This window comes from Asparagus officinalis, chromosome 8, assembly GCF_001876935.1.
Source record: "Asparagus officinalis chromosome 8, Aspof.V1, whole genome shotgun sequence".
In the NCBI taxonomy this organism is placed as follows: domain Eukaryota; kingdom Viridiplantae; phylum Streptophyta; class Magnoliopsida; order Asparagales; family Asparagaceae; genus Asparagus; species Asparagus officinalis.
Genome location: NC_033801.1, coordinates 127,340,715 through 127,358,648, shown reverse-complemented (window position 1 = coordinate 127,358,648; position 17,934 = coordinate 127,340,715). Strand labels below are relative to the sequence as shown.

The window sequence follows — 17,934 nt, the reverse complement described above, 5'->3', positions numbered from 1 at the left end:
AATCTTTCTCCAACATCATTAACAAATCTGTGGCTGATAGCTCTCCAAATAGCCCCAAAGTGAAACAATCTAAATACTTCCACCTGAGGTGAACCAACGGTCATAACCAAATGTGAACTATGTCCACCAAGTGCACTCGAATCTAAAACCAACTCATTATCTGTATCCAAATCCAAATGATCCCCAAACTGTATCACCTTAGTTCGAATCCCAAACGATGCAGTATGATCTAGAGTATGTAGAGTAATCTACACCCAACGTGGAGTAGCATCACTCTCCACCCATTGTGATATCCTAACGATCTGATCAACAATCTTCTTTCTTAACTCATAATTCACCAACGCTAAGGTCACTTCCTTGTATCTAACAATAGTTTTTCCATTGATCATAGTGAGACCAAACGTACCATAATCATTCTCCGACAATGAATACAAAAGTAATATCGTCTTGTCTTCATCCTCAACCATGATGTCCACATTGGTCATATCTGAAAGTAACTTTGTAAAGTTGTTGACATACTCCCTAATGGAAACTCCACTCTTCATCTTGAACTGGTAAAACATTTTCTTCAATTGAAGCCGATTCTCAATCCTCTTCGTAAGATATTTCTCATTGAGCGTTTCCCACAATCTCTTCACCGACGTCTCGTTCATCACATCATAAATAAGATCATGCGTCAAGTATGACCGAATAACTCTACAAGTCCTACTATTCATCTTCTTCCAAACCTTGTCCTCTATGTCTTCAGGTTTCTTTTGTAACTCAAGAGTCTCCTCTAAATTCTGTGCATCCAACGCATCCATCACCTAGCACCTCCACAAACTGAAATTGATTTTGCCATCGAACTTCAGAACATCAATCTTAGTTTTATTGATGCTGAGACTTTGTATCACCTTCGTAAGGGACGACCCCGATGTACTTACTTCTCTCATGTTGTAGATCTAACTCTCCAAGTAAGAATCCTTCAGCGAATTCTTCGAATAAGCCCCAAGTCAAACCCGAAACTCTGATACCACTTGTTGTGCGCAGCGAAGCTCGAAAACCAAATAGTGCACGACAAGACAATGAGAAAGATCACAACCAAACATAAGCACAAGTCACAAATCACAACAAGACAACGAATTTATGTGGTTCGACAAGTTGTCTACGTCCACGGGCAAGAAGGGGGGAGTTCTTACTATTAGAGATGAAGAGAAATACAAATAGGGTTACAAAATCACTCAAAACTCTAAAACAAAGCTCTCTAAATCTTTCACAATTCTCCCACAAAAGGATGCACAATACCCTCACAAGAGTTTGTTCAAATCATCCTTACTTAACCCTAATTAATCAAGTTTAGGGTTATATATCAACACAAAACGAAATGAGTCAGAAAACAAAGCTCAGGCTCAGACCCGAGTCACGGTCGACCGCACCTGACTCCGCGGTCGACCGGACAGAATGACAGAAACTGAGAAAATCGATTACAGGGTCCACGGTCGACCGCAGCTGATCTCGCGGTCGACTGGCAAGCTGCTTGACAGTTTCCTGCTTGTTTCCAGAATTGTTCTTCGCCGTGTACGTCACTTCTATATACGGTTGCTGTAAATTTAAAGTCGTCCTTATTGTTTGGGAGATAATTAGTTATCATGTACGTATCACAATTATTTTGTTATGGCAATTCATATGTGAATGAGACTGACGAAAATTTTGAGTCGTATAATTTGTTATAATGTGTCACGATGAGGCCCGTTTTCATCGTGTTGAAATTTAATCTTCGTTTGGACAATCACGGTTGGCTTTCTTGTAACACATGCTTTGTTTTCTCACTCTCTCTTATTGTTTAAAGATGCATGTCAAGTGAACTTATCTCGTTTTCTTGTCGCAGGACGTATCTCCTTACAGTTGCAATCCTTTTACACATGAACTATGTGGAAGTTGGTCAATTTGATCATTAAATAAGGTTAATAAGTATTAATCTATCTACCCTTTAAAAGAGGGAGTTCCAAAAAAACTTTACCCTCCCCAAAATAGCCTTCCATCAAATTTAATTACCAAGGGTGTTTGGATACTGATGTGTTTTTTCAATTTCCGTTTTTTTTCTCATTTATTTTCCCCCAAACCAATGCCATCCCCTTTTCTCCCCCCTCAACTCTTCAAGGATCGCAGTCCCCCTCGCGATTTCCCTCACCTCTTCCGCTCCGATCAAGTCCGGTCTCTTTCGATTCCTTGCGATCCTCGATTCCGAAGCCCGGCTAGGGTTGGAATCGTGTAGCGCGTCTCAGATCGATGCAGTCATCTTCGCCGCCAACCCACCCGGTGATGATGTGGGCTCCGCCCCCGCCACGGCGGTGATTGGCGAAGGGCACGGCGGAGGCGGAGGAAGGCGACCGATGAAGCAGAGGCTGCTGGTGGTGGCGAACAGGTTGCCGGTGTCGGCGGTCAGAAGGGGGGAGGAATCTTGGTCGCTTGATATCAGCGCGGGCGGCCTTGTCAGCGCTCTGCTTGGTGAGAGCTTGAGCTTTAGTCTTATCTCCACTGCATGGTTGCTTCGTCGTCATGTTAGTTTAGAATAGGGAATTTAATCAAGTTTTTGGAGTTAAAAATGGTGCAATGATGGGAGTTTTGTTGCATTAGTTCGTGGGTGGAGGAGGTGGATGCTAAGTTTTATTGCATGGTTGCTTGTTGCTATAATGTTTTATATATGATGTATATGAGGGCTCAGATCTGAGGTGCTGGAGCTCATGATACATTGCACGAGGGTTTCAATAATCGAAGGGTAGCTGGAGCGAGATTAGAAAGTAAGTGGAATCTCGATCTTCCCATTTCTCAGTTAGACCAGTTCTTTTAAACTAATCCTGCACTTTTCTACTCTTATTATTGATTATTGATCTTATTGATTATTGATTCTTTCATCATCATTTTCCTTTCCCATTTTATTCCTGCGCTCAACAGGAGACTCTTCTTTTTTCTGTTAATTGTTATTTTTGTTTTTTTTGTACTTATGTGCTTATTTGCGTTGTTTTTTAAATCAAATGGTTGCTAATTTAGGAATTTTCATGTGTCTAGATGATTATGCATTGTCAATCTATAGAAATGTATTGAATCTACTGCTGTTATGTTGGTTATAGAGTTTAAAAAAACACTTGGCAAATAAAACTTTCATATCTAGGAACAAGGACATGTTAAGACATCTCTGGTTTGCCGAGTCTCAGGATCCAAATCAGACAATTTGCTAGACTCGAGTTCAACTTTCTAAGTATCAATTTCAGGTTCACCTTTCACCAAAAACTTCCACCACTCCATTTGATTTTGCTTGGTCAACAGTATAGAAATGACCTCCCATCCTGTGTAAAGTTAAATATATTCAGAACATTTCAGTGAGAATAATGCAACATCACAGGAAATCCAACAGAGTCATAGTAGTTTGTACACAAACCTATGTTCCAGAAGCAATCATCAACTCTGACAGATTGATATAGTTCCCTGTAAACATGATCGTAAACGTTTAATAATCCTTTTTACTTTATTGTTTCATCAGTGAGGAAGACTGTACCTACCAGATTAGATTAATGCTTCACAAAGAAGTCCTTACCAGATTACTTTATTGTAATTTCTTATTCATATTCTCAGTTTGATTGTTTGATGGATAACCTTTATTTTTAGTATTGATTGATTATTGATTATTGCTGTTAGGTGTCCGATATTGATTGGAGGAGTAGAAAGCTATCAAGGTAAATTAGTTTTTATTTTATCTTTATGATTTTCCTCTTACAATTATAGCATTTTGTAATGTATTTTTAGTGATATCTGTTGAATATGATTAAACTGTTATTGTGTTTGGGTTTACTTCATTTTTTTTGAGTTGAATAATTTGATAGTTAGGGGGTTGGGGGTTGGAGGGAGGGGGTTCAGCTTTATTTTTTTCCACTTCAGGCATAGATGAAGAGTTCATGTCCTTGTTTTTTTATTATTTATAGCAACAATGTTTTATAAAGATGTGGTCTTTTATGGAGAGAATATTATGAACAAAAACTAGAATGAGAGATTGAAAGAAATTTTTTTGTGATACGGATCATTTAGGAATTCATTTTGGTCTATTTGAGTATTTGAGATTTGATTTTTCAGTGGTATAGTTGAAAAGCTATTTGAAGTTTCTAAAAATAAGCTTGATTGTGTCTTCATATCAATGAAAAAAGGAATAATAGAGGACACGGAGAAAACTTTGCCTCTCAGGTGGCTATCAATTCATTAGCACTTATTGTGGATTTTATTAATCACATAAAGATATATTAGGTGGCTATCAGTTCATGGACTATTACTTTCTGAGTGTACGTATGGATATCTTGACCTTGTCATCAAATAAAGAATCAGTTCATGGACTATTACTTTCTGGGTGTACATATGGATATCTGGACGAAATCGTTCAGCTTCTTTCCACGCTTCCAAAGCTTTCTTAGTCAGAAAAGAATCTGGAACCATACCCGCCTATGACTCTGCAATCTTCCACTCGATCACGTCTGAAGTGTGGTGACTTTGGGATTCCTTCCGCTCCGAAAGGATTTGATTTGGATCCCTTACCAAAAGGCTTCTACATATGAAGATGGAGGGTAGTAATACTAATCATAATATGATACTCACAATCTTTCTAGATATTTCATCTATACGTTCTCTTCATGTAAACTGTATTTTTTTTACATCCTGTATAGAAGCCAAGGAGCGCAGAGAAAGACTTTGGACGTCTTGACGTTAAAACAGTGATCCAAAATGTTTGCAATCTCTTCTACGGACACAAAACACACACAAAAAGAAAACATGGAGCCGAGAGTTAGTTAGGCCACGTGGCTTGCGTTGGTGGAAATTCTCATAATCTGTTCCTATTAAGTTAAATATATTACATTTACATATGAAAGGTAGATTTAAGTTTAGAAATTCCGCCTTGTAACCTGACAGTGCCGTCAGACAAGCATGCTGATATATGAATTTCATGACTATCTATAAACAATCTAGATGTAACTGGAAAGCAACCATCTTCTTGCTTAGAGGTTGACATAATTTTGTGAGTAAATGTGATGAAGATGATGTACTTTGCAACGTAGTGCATTGTGATTTTAGATGCATATGAAACAAAAGAAAACTTTCCATCAAAGCCATGCAATAATATGCTGTCATTATCTCTTGGTAGGTCAAAATCACATTTGACAATAGTGTAACTTTCTTTTTGCAGGATCGAACGACCTTTCTGTTTCTTTTCTTTCCCTCCACTATGCTACTATTAAGGTATTGGATTTGGAATGGATGCTTCCCAGCATTGGTAGTTCAGCTCTACCAGGTAGATAGTACCTTTCAATTGCATATCATCATCATATGTTTTTGTTTGGAATTTGTGGTTGAAGATGTTGTTTTATTTTAAACAATTGTTGTTTTCTTCCCAGGCATGGCTATTATTTCTCTATACAAGTTTAGCTTTGCGAGAGAACATACTCAGAGTAAATGGAAGTTATATTCGCCCTTGTTAGTAATCATCCTTCCATCTTTTTGACATTGGTTAAACTTACAGTCAAGGGAGCATGTCAGGGTCATTGCTGATTTTAGTTTAGGCTAAATAGATATAAAATCTGTCACCAAATGTTACTCAGGATAATATTTGCTATCTCTGATTGAGGTAAACTTAATGTACCTATTTAGTGCTTTTTGTAGGGAAGATTGTTTCTCTATCAGTACCTACAAGCAATACAACTACCACCTTTATTGTGTTCATAGTGATTTAATTTTGCTTATTATATTGATGCAGAATTCAAGTTAACAATATGGTTAACTTGATATTAAAATGCATCTGTTCAAGGGTATATTGAATTGGTACATCTGGTTTAGGATTTTAGTGGGTTCAGTTCACTTAGCGCAGCGTGAAACCTGGAGTGGCAATGAGGGGGCATCCACATGATTTGATATAAGTAAGATCTTCAAACCCTATCTACATGATCTGATATAATTATGATCTTCAAACCCTATCCATGTAAACTAGCTTGTCAGCTGAGTTCAGATTTTGTGCTACCAAGCTCAACTATTATAATGCTTTAACTTTTATTGGTGAGTTACAATGACGCCTTAATTATGAATACGAGAATCTCATTTCAACATTTAGATAGAACAAATTACTATTTAAATAGGGCTTGATAATTGTTTATTATCTAGGACAACATTGCTTTTCATAAAACAATTTTTACTTGTGCTCTTGCAGGTGGATATTCCGTCATTATTGTGCTATGTTGATGGCTCTTGTGAATCTCACATGGGAGATAAAAGGGCAACCTGATTGTGCCAACAAGCATGTAGTTAATTTCTTATTTATATATTAATTTGATAATTATTATATCCAATCTAACACGAATTTTGCGCAGAAAGGGGTTGAATTGTTTCTTGTATGGGCGGTCATGCAATGTTTCGGAACAGATCTGAGTGCCAGGTAGTCCACGGATATTGACGTCCCCGTCACAGGCCAAAGTCCCACGCAAGCAAGAGACGATAAACGGATCTTGCGTTTGTTTTGAAGAGAGTTGTAATTTTTGTTTTCATTGTGTAAGAGTCTTATAAAAAGACAATCCTTTTTTGTTTCATTGTAACGACTGAAGTTGTAATGAATACAGCAGTGAATACAACAACTTTCTCCGCAAACAAGCTGGCGACCACAGTGGGAGCCAACGGCCTCGCTGCCGAGGCCGTCGTGACGCAACCGGCATTCAAGATCCGGGTGAATGAAGAGATCGAATACGAGTTCGATCAGCAAAAGTTCAAAGAGTACCTCTCTTCCTCCTCCTCCAGATCCGCCTCTCCGAACAGGCGCAGGAAGGCATCCTCTTCCAGAAACGTTCGCGGGACTCTCGGCTCAAAGACCCAAGATCCCCTTGCCGTCGATGCACTCGCACCACGTGGCGTCCCCGCGCCGTCCAACGTGGTCGAGATCGCAGATCTAGGCTTCTCCTCCGCCAAGAAGATGGCTACTGAAGGTGCTCCAGCTGTATCAAAGAGGACGCGCCAAAGACGGCGTCAACGCCTTGCTCGTCAGCTGGCCAAGGCTTTGGAGCCGATGGACGGGATCCGCTACAATGAAGATCTCAAATCCAGACAGCGCCAAGAGCAACAACGGTACGTAACCAACTCCTCCTCCAAGGCAGAAACGAGCGAATGGGTTCGTGTCACGAGGACTCGCTCAACCCTCGAAGAGCGAATCAAGAAGCGCCGCGCACTGCTTGCGCATGCCCGAGCTCTCCTACAGAAAGCAGAGGAGATGCAGAAAGAAGAGACGGTTAAGAACCCGTCAAAGCTCAAGCAGGTATGTGTGCTAAAGACAAAGCCAGCTGTTCGCGTGGAAAACTATTGCTTTCTTCATTAATGAGATAATTGTCATCTTGGATTACAAAGATCCGGTCTTTTATAGATCCGGTTACAACTAAATCAAAGAAAGAAGAAAAAAAGTAAAAATTACAACTTTCCTCTTGTGAACAAATCGCGAGCTCCTGTTTTGCGGCCGCTCGCTTGTGTGGGTTCTTTGCCTGCGCCGGGGTTGTTTGCCGTGGACCACCGCGCGATCTAGATCCGGTCGGATCTACACGATTATGCGGGTATTATTCCACGAAGGGAATAATAGCCGGGAGGGATTAATCCACCAAGGGAATAATCGCTCGGATCTCGAGATCTAAGACCAAGCTTAGATCTGGAGTATGACCTCGTGTAGATCTCAGATCTGTTCTTTCTTCCTCTCGAGATCCTGCCATTTCTGACGTGGATGGTCGCCGAGGATCAGATCTGTACGTCCAAGTCTTCAAGTCTTCAAAACTCTGAGTTTGCTCTTCAATCCGGCAGAGTTTCGGCTCTTGAAAGTTCGACCTCCGAAAATGAACATCTCTAGGCCTATTTATAGGCTCTCAGGACAGTGGCTGCAAAAAGGGAATTGTCGGCCACCTCTGGCCACTGTCGGCCACCTCGGGCCACTGCCGGCCACCTCGGGGTGGCCGACACTGTGCCTAGCCACCTTGGGGTGGCTCGGCTCATGGCCGAGCCACCCCAAGGTGGCTCGGCAACAATTTGTTTCACATCTGTATCAGAATTTGGTTCTCTTCACTCCATTAGACACTTCAATTATAATATTTGTATTTACTTAAAACAACTGTGTTATTTACTAAGTGATAAATAAAAAACTACAGTGATTCACGGAAGATGATAGTATTAGTTAAATTTAAAATGAACTATATGAAAGTGTTGCTGACGCTCACGAAGAATTGCATATTATGAGACTAATTTGCTAATCTGATCCTTGCCTGCAAGCTCATGTTCATAACCCAACCTTGCCCTTTGTTATACCAAGCATATTATGAGACTTATCAATAATTTTAAGAGTAAGAAACAGTCACCAAAGAGTATATGCACATGTGTACCCCAGTCACCAACATGGTTCCGTCGTAGAACATCAAGTTTATAGAATTTCAGCATTCGAGCTAAAGTGTCTCCAATTATAGTTGACCTTAAATGACCAACATGCATTTCTTTTGCAATAATAGGTGAAGAAAAGTCAACCACCGCCCTTTTAACTGATAAAAGTGGTGCCCTTGTCTAGATACCATTCAATAGCATATTTTGAATATACTACACAATAAACCATAATGAAATTAGAGTAGAATTAGAAAAAGAATGTGCGCGTTCCAGTTTATATATAATAAAAAATAAAGTGCTTGTAATCCTCGTAAAACACAACCTGAGCCACCCATGTGCTTGACAGAACTACATTCACAAAACCTGGTCCTGCAACAAATGTAGACTCAATGATATCTGATGAAGGGAGATTTCTTGCAATAGCCTGCAATATATATACATCTTATTGAGAAATAATAATATATATAATTACAAGAGTAAACATTTGATTAATGCCTGAGCAAACAAAACCATAATATATCCCAAATATTTATGCACAAACTATGTTGTACAGTAACCAAACCTGACCAACATAATTTTGGTTTCTATAGTCTGTGGACTTTCCATTGATCTTGGAAAACAAGATCATTGCATTATTTTTGCGTAACACATAATGATACATCTTTTAGTGCGAGAAAGTAACTAAAATAAATCAAATCACACCAAACTTTTTATAGAAAGTCTCCATGTGCTATTTGCACAGCTCGAGGGCTACCCTCTATAATTCACTGCATGCAATTATGCGCTCAAAACTGCAAATATAGCCAAGTCAAGCAGGAAATATTTACATAAGATGCCTAATATGATTTACAAACAAACTAACATCAAATCAAGTAACCACATCTCAGCATGGTATCTTAAGCATTAATAATAAAGTACATGGGATCAAAGAAATTGAGCAAGGTTTTTAGAGAATAATTTATGGTATGTCATGATTAATTTTTAAATTTTGATTTAGATTTTTATTTTGGAAATTCTTAGATTGTTCAAACACTTGCTATGCTATTAGGATTAATGTTGAGAAACCGTAGGTTATAATTTGTAACTTCACAAAAAAAGAATTTTTAATATCATTATTTAAGGTGGTTTCATTAACTTCTTGCTTATTCAAACACTTGTGTCGAAATATATGCTGAATTATTTTTTTAGGACATTCTAATGTGTGCTACACAAAAGGTTATTCTTACATAAATGACAATATTTATTCAAATTTTCCTTTCAAAAAAGAAGACATATAAATAGGAAAAAGACAAAGTTATAAGCTTAGATAAGGGGGTTGCATTTAACTAGCCATAATATAGAGTGATTTCATATTTTCCTTCAAAGAAATTGGAGAGCAACAAGGGAAGTCTTAGCATAAATAACTATAACTATTACCCGTCGTACTGTAGGAAACATAAAATCATCATGCCTGAAAAATTGGAAATTGAACTGATGGCGGAACTCATAAATACAGTATTTTCCTGCCAATCTAACAAACAAATGCTTGAATATGAAGTTTAAAGCATCTTCAACTAAATGTGTTCCATACTCTAGCATTTCACACAACATTAAAAAGACCTTCCATCTTTCTTGACTACTCAAATACCCATCATCTGGATGCAATACCTCTCCAACTCACAAGAACTTTGCTTCTTCTTCAGCCCACATGTCTCTCTTTGTGATGTAAGCCTGTGATGACGTTCCATTACATGAAGTAGTACACACAACCGAATCAGCAGCAACAAAATTTGAAGCACTGTACAAGTATTGACAGTTGGTGTGGTTGTAAAAAAAATAGTTGTAAAATGATACTTTAAATATATGTAATGCCAGCTTCCTCAAGCACTTTAAATATATGTAATGCCAGTTGGTGTGGTGTTTATAGACATTTATTTATTTGTTTATTTTTCTACAATTCAGATTTGTGAGTCAACTATCAGCAGTTCCTTTAGTTGCCTTATCCGGATTTGGCCTCTATGAGTTAGGCTTTCTCAGTGTAAGCATCATTTTGTTTTTCGAAACTTTTTTTTTCCTATTTGCAGACTTGTCATTGTTGTTCACAAGTTTGTGCTGTGAACCTTTTGAGATTGTTTATTGTATAATTTACATAAGATGTGGTAGAAGATCTGTTACAGTTGGCTGATACTTTTGTTTGCCCAGGTTGCCAAGTGTATTGAGATTGAGCTTCCACATATAATTCTGTTGATAATCTTTTCCCAGGTATTGAAATGTTGTAAATTTCGTTGGACTACCAAAAATTCACATTATGATTCACTAAACGTAGTTAGTATCTTTTATTATAAATTTTTAATACTAAAAACTAATATTGAGACAATATGTTTTGGTTTTCTTTTGGGTTAATTGTGGATAGACACCATGTACCATTGCCCAATTGCGCATAGATCCCCTGTAGTTCTATTATTGGAGATAGGCCCTCAGAGTGACTTTCTTACTCTTTTACCACCAAAAAAGGAGGAATTTTTGGACAATTATGCCTCCTGAGGGTAAAAACGAATTCACTCAGGGGTCTAATCACAGTTCAGTGATAGTACAAGGGGGTCTATTCTTAACCATACAACTACAATGGGGTCTGTGTGCAATTGGGTGATGACACTGGAGGCCAATCTGCAATTAAGAACTGATGTGGGTTTAAGAAGTTAGCCAGTTCAAATTGTGGGTAAGGAAACATTACTCAGTTGTTAAGCTTCATAGAATATCAACGTGATGATATATGAGAATGTTATGAGATGATGTTTGGTATTTGTTTATCTTGACACTATTTCAGGTGACTGGAAACCAAGTTGCAAAAATCACCTTTCATAACGCTGTGATTAGAGTCTGTAGCTGGCATCCATACTACCATATGCTTGTGAGCTATTCTTGGGATTGTCAAATTGCTAGATGGCAATTCTAGGGTTCTGATGCAATTCCTTCCGTTATTGACAATAAACGCCATCGAAGGCAACAGCCTGAGCAAAGGACACTTCCCTGATGCTTTGCGCTCTTCCTCGAGTTTCTGTTTGTTATTTATAATATCTCTTGGCATTTATAATTTCTCATGACATGGTGCAAATTCTTTGATCAGAAGAGACACTGACAAAGGGGATCAACGTCATGTATTGCGAGATCTTTATCATCTAGACTACCCTAGCTGATGAGACCTCAATTCCTTTGTAAAGAATATTTAAGTATGATTATGGTGTAAATATTTGTATGCATCTTCTCTATGATTATGGTGTAAATATTTGTATGCAACTTCTCGGTGCAGTCAGATTACATTGCCTTGTAAATAGACTAAAACAATGTAAGAAACCTGAGAAGCCAAATCATATTTCTTGCTTTTTGTTATGCTATTGAAATCATATTGTCAAAATAATTCTACCTCTAGGTTTTCCTTCAGGATATCTGATTGGTTCATGCAGACAAATTAAAGTCTTTTTTGATTCAGGAGAGAAGTATTATATCAGAGGTTGCATTCATTTTGATATATGAAACTCTTAGAAGCATGTGTTATATACTGCAACTTTCAGTCTACTCCTTGAACAAATCTGAATGTTAAGAGTTTGCTTTCCATTCCCATGTGATGCAATGTGGGCCAAATCAGGAGAAAAAACACTGCACATCTTCAGCTCTGTGCAATGATCAACCACATGAACATTTACCGTTTCCTCATGGCAAATTTTTATAACCATGTTATAATAAATAAAAAAATTACCACGTGCCTTGCACGTGTATCAAAACTAGTTAGTTTAAAAAGATCAATTAAAATAAGAGTGACAAAGCAAGAAATATTCCCGAGAATATGTACAGTGGTGAATAAGTTGCAGGATGCCCATATCTCATCTTACTGCTACTCTTTTTTTAACGGTTTTTCCCCCCTTGGAAACCAACTTTAGAATCGGGTTAGAAATCACATTTGATTCCAATTTATACTTAAATCACTTTTTAAAGCTTTTTTTCTTGCAGTCAATTACTTGGGTCCATTTTTTAGTTATTTTTTCTATAAATGATCTCACCTAATCTCCATTAAGAATCACCTCTCTAATATAATTTTATCTGACAGCTAATTATCACAACAAAACCGGGAAAAAAAACATGACCAAAAAGTGAGTCCAGGTGGTTAATTGCAATGATAAACTATTTAAAGATGATTTATATATAAATTAAAAATAAAAAGTAATTACTGTAGAATAACCTGTTTTGAAAGAAATCACCGTAAAGGAAAGTTTACGCCTCGTGTAGTTTCCTGAGGACTAGAAATTTATGGAACCTTTCATTAAAAAAAAAAAAGGGGAAAGAAATCTATTGAACCTCTAAGTATAAATGGGTCGGAATTGGGCAAGATGAAGATGGGCCACAAAACTACAGGGGCCTGATTCTCCGAGTCTGGACAAAGGCAATGAGCCCGTGCAATATTTTGTACGCCTCAGAGGAAGCAATGCGGAGACGTGGATAGCCTGCAAAGCAAAAGTAATATCATTATTTTTCAAAGATATAATAGTGATTAATGCAATATCAACAACCAGTCTATTATTCAAAAAAAAAAGACCATTCATTTCTCTCCTATCCTTTATAAATCTTGTGGTAGATGGCAAGTTTAACTCATGGAAGTTGAATTGTCTCCGTCTCTACTTTACAAGTTTTGAAAATATGGGAGGCTTCTGGAAAATTGTGTTTATAACACGACAATATTTAACTGCATTGCTAAAGAGAGGATATATAGAAAGATACTTCATATTTTCTTATAGCTAAAGAAATATACTATTTTTTTTCCTTAAAAACATTTGTCTTGACTCATTACGGTATAAAGGATTTTATCATTCATGCAGAGGTTTGAAAGGTACTGTCATTTTTTTTTTTAAAGATATGGGTGGTGCAAGTAAGAGTTGTGATTCATGTTGATTTTTCTAGCACAGGGCCACCCCTTGCGCTTGGAGTTACCATCAAGAATTAATATAAGCTTGGATCTTTTCTATACTAATTAATGATTTGTGTTGCATTGGGTATTTTACTGTTGAAAATGGAGTTGTTAAATAAAGTCTTTATAAATATTTGACTCTTTTGCTTTAAAATAATTCTGCATATCATGTTCTAAGCTTGCTGTATCTTCAGTGCGTGAACAACAACAGAATTTCCAGGCATTCCAGCTCCTTCATGTTTTTTCAGAAATAGTATAAATATACTTTAATATGGGTTATAATGAAATTAATTATTTCTCATAATTGTTCGCAGTATAATTCACATAATTCAATGAGCATGCTGATGTTTAAGGTATAGCAAGTAGAAAAGTTCAATTTCAGACACCATCAGCAAAAATGAATTGAAATCTACTTGTGAATAGTTATTCCTTAGATATTAACATATTGTAATTAACAAGAAGCCTGTGATTTGTGGAAAGATAGATTATTTTGTTACTATGGTTTGTTATCTACTTTGTCGATCAATCATTGTCATAAATAGTTCCTCAGTGTTTTACTAGAATTATATAACCCCTTCCAAATTCAGTGAATGATATTAAACAAATCATGTAACCTCCCTGAACTTTTTACTCGTGGTTCTTAAACTTAGGAAAGATTATGTCATTCTAGTGAGAAAGAAGGCTACTGATGATTTTTTTTTCTTAAACTGCGTTTTTGGTGCACACAATAATCGAATCCAGACCCCCCCTGTGAGGGAGCGACATGGCTTTGTCATGTGACTTTTAATATTGTAAAAGACCATATGGTTCTTTTCATTTATCTGTGTTGAAAAGCAATTTCTCAAAACACACTCGAAATAGGAGGCACTAGGAAATAACTCAAGTCTTTTATCTAATTCATTCCGTGCATCAAGTACATATATTTTAAAATATTTTAGTCATAACATCCCTCAAATTCTAGAGGGTCTTGCAAATTGGTCCCTAAATTACCAAAGTGCTCTCATCTCATCGCATGTTGAGAGACATTTTCGTCATTAAGTGACGTATGAACAACTTCAAAGATTTGAGGGATTAATATTTAGAAACCTTAAATTTAAGGGTTAATTGTGAATATATCCCCTTGTGCTATCACCCAACTGTGAAATAAACCCCCTCCAGTTCTATTCGTGTGAGAGACCCCTTAGCATTGCCCAAGTGTGGATAAATCCATTTAGTGAACTTTTTTTCCATTGTCTTAAAAGTAATGATAAAAAAGCAATTGGGGTCTATCATTGGCTAAAGAACTAAAAGGGTCTATCCGCCTCCTCAAAAGTCAAAATCTTTTTATTGATTTTAAGAGTTAGAAAAACTCACTCAACATTTGCACAAATGGCATTAAGTGGTCTCTTGGTAAATGGGTGATATTATAGGGGACTATTTACAATTAATCCTAAAATTAATTATAGATCTATTAATTCCACGATTTATGCCCCTTAAGCTTGGCCCATATTTGTTGTCAACCTCCAATTGAGAGCTCCATCCTCCCAATATGTGATAGCAATATCAATGCTATTAATTAAAATTTAAGAAACGAAGAAGGAGACGACGACAACGGAAGACCAAACTTCTTATTTTGCATTGTTTTGTCGGTGTGAGTTTTCTTCTTTTAACTTTCACCTATTAAATTAAACATAGATATTAGGAGGCGATCCATAAATCTTTTTTTTTATACCCACATTCATATTAGACTAAATTGCACAAAAAAGATACAATATTGTTTCCTATTTTTATAATTAAATGCCACGCCTTTGCATTTTGGTTAAAAAAAGCCATCAAGTTTCCAAAATTTGCATGTTACCACTATCAATTATGCAAACATAAAAATTTTCAACAAAATGCTTTTGTGTAATATTTACATGCTAATTTTAGAGTTTTCTAACCATTACTATCTGTTATAATTTTTATTAGAAATATCCTAACTCTATTTTAAAATAGAATTAAGACATGTTTAAAAAAGTAATTTAGTTGGATTTAATAGCAAACTTAACAAATATTATTACTAAAAAGATCTAAAATTAGCATGTAAAAATCAGAGAGAAACATTCAAGTGAAATTTTTAAGGTTTGCATGATTGATGGTAATAACATGCAAATTTTAGAAACTTTATGGTATTTATTGTACCATAATGCAACTAATGGTATTTATTTGTCAAAACATGAATTGTATGATATCTTTTGCAATTTAGCCTATGTATTATTATATTATATACTATTTAGAAAAGATGATCTGAAACTTTTGACTGTCTCTTTTGCGCTTTCAAATTTTGATAAATTTCTAATAATGTGATTAATTTTAATTAATCTTTCACTAGGGCTATTCGGTTGGATAGAATTAGAGTTGCGAAAGTAAAGAGAGCAAACATGAGTTATATTTATATTATTTCTTTTGCAACTTTGCAAGTGGAAGGTAAATGGGCTTGCATTTGTAGAAAAAACTTGCAAAAAAAAGACCAATTTGGTGAGAGGAAAAAGCTGCTATATTAAAAAAAAAATTTCACCTCATCAAAGTAAATCTTTTTAAATCCAAACAGAAAATCATCCACAATCAAGTTTCCGTATAATTAGCTTTTGCACTGGTAACTTTTTGAAATACATGTGCCACAATAAAATTGCAGATATCCAAACAATGTATTTTAATTAGATTTATTACAACAATTCTTGCATGTAACATTTGCTATTGTCTGTTTTTGCAACAAACCAAATAGCCCCTAAATATCCATAACCCCTTCTTGATTATGCGTCTTCTCACCTTCTAAAAAATACTAGTAATTTATTTTAATAAAATAAAATATGTTTTAATTTATACTAATATAATGCACATGCTTTGTATGAAATCATATCTTTTTTGTTTTATGATTTTCAAATTTTTTATTGGCTGTAAAATAATGAAATGACTTGTATAGCATTATAAATTCTAAACAGCTATAACTTTGTTTAAATGAAAAAATTATATGATAAAACTGTGTAAAGAGTTGTATGATTAATTATTATAATTTGGATAATTATTATAATTTATTCATAATTTATTAAAATAATTATAATATATTAAATACTTTCTTCTCTTTTAAATATAATAAAATTATACATAGCATAATTATAATACTATTAGTAACTACATTTGAATTTCAGAATTAGCTTGTTACAGTATTAGTAAATAATTTATGGGAATCAGGTATACTAAATTATAGTGTAATTTACTATTAAAATTATTATACTATTAGTATTATTATAATTATAGTAAATACAAATTGTTTTTCATACTATTGTCTTATTTTTTAAAAGGCTAATAAGTTGAAAGGTAACAAGTAGTCGTCCATAAGAGACGAAACTCAAAGGCATAAGGTATAAGCCTAATGAATTTTTATGATTTTTAAATTTTCTAGGATTTTAAATATTATGTGAAAATAAATTAGGGATAAATATCAACTTTTCTATTAAATAACATAATTAAATAATAAATTAGTAGTGTGACCAAAGATTTTGAAAAAGTGAGGAAATGCATAGTTAATAAGAGGTAAGTGAATGATTAATTATAACTAATGATATATTTGAGAGTTCAAACTTAAAAGGGCAAAAATGGAAATCAAAAGTTTTAACAATGCCATCCTCTTTTATATGCAGTGTAGATTACATCATTATTAATTATCATAAAACATTATAAAATTGTTATTTAGTGAACTATTTCATATAGTTATAATTATTTATAATAATATTAATTGTTTTATCATATTATAATAAAATATATTATAAAATAATTATGCAAAATTTATTAAATTATTTACTATTACATTATTAAATAATTTAGGTTATAAGATTTTAATTGTTCAAGTAAATAAAACAAGTATGTTCTTAAATTTATATACTATTAAATTATATACTATTACATTATTAAATAATTTAGGTTATAAGATTTTAATTGTTCAAGGAAATAAAACAAGTATGTTCTAAATCTAAATATTAATTCCTAAATCAGATAAACAATTATATCACTCGAGGGAAAAAGGGAACAAAATGAAATGTATCATATAATATTATTATATACTAATGAGAAATTGCTCATTTACTAAAATAAATTGATGGAAACTTTCACCGTTCTTGCATCCGAATTTAGATGTAACTACTTGAAAAGATTATTGGTTAAATTGCACAAAAAAGTCATAAAATTTATTGTTTTAGACAATTAAATATAATGAGTTGCATTTTGCTACAATAATTTTTTTGATAAATTACTGTCATCGATCATGCAAAAATGAAAATTTTTACATGAATCTTTCTCTATAATTGTAAATGCTAATTTAGAGCTTTTAACTTATAATATCTGTTAAATCTGGTATTAAATTAACTAATTTTTTTTCCCAAACTTGAATTATTTCTACTTTAACATTTCTAATAAAATTTCTAATAAAATATTAGCAAAAAAAGAAAGATAATTAAGTGCAAAAACAGTGGAAAGATAATTTATTTTTGCAAACTATTGGTCGGTTACTCGGTTCTTTTCTTTGACTCTGTATTCTATAGATTGGGTCGTTCTTGTTCTTGGTCCCCAAT

The 17,934-nt window shown here is 34.8% G+C and overlaps 2 long non-coding RNA genes across 7 annotated transcripts; both read left to right on the top strand.

The window, feature by feature from the left end:
- On the top strand, positions 2,059-6,424 carry LOC109820213. 6 transcript variants are annotated; one of them, XR_002241760.1, is made up of 6 exons: positions 2,059-2,780; positions 3,521-3,588; positions 3,676-3,713; positions 5,207-5,311; positions 5,415-5,933; positions 6,221-6,419. It is a non-coding gene; the product is annotated as an uncharacterized LOC109820213 (long non-coding RNA). The 6 variants fall into 6 exon arrangements; XR_002241758.1 differs by lacking the exon at positions 3,521-3,588 and having other exon boundaries at positions 2,062-2,487; positions 2,705-2,780; XR_002241757.1 differs by lacking the exon at positions 3,521-3,588 and having other exon boundaries at positions 2,065-2,780; positions 6,221-6,311; positions 6,381-6,424.
- On the top strand, positions 9,788-11,657 carry LOC109822214. The gene is made up of 3 exons (XR_002242055.1): positions 9,788-10,426; positions 10,591-10,650; positions 11,216-11,657. It is a non-coding gene; the product is annotated as an uncharacterized LOC109822214 (long non-coding RNA).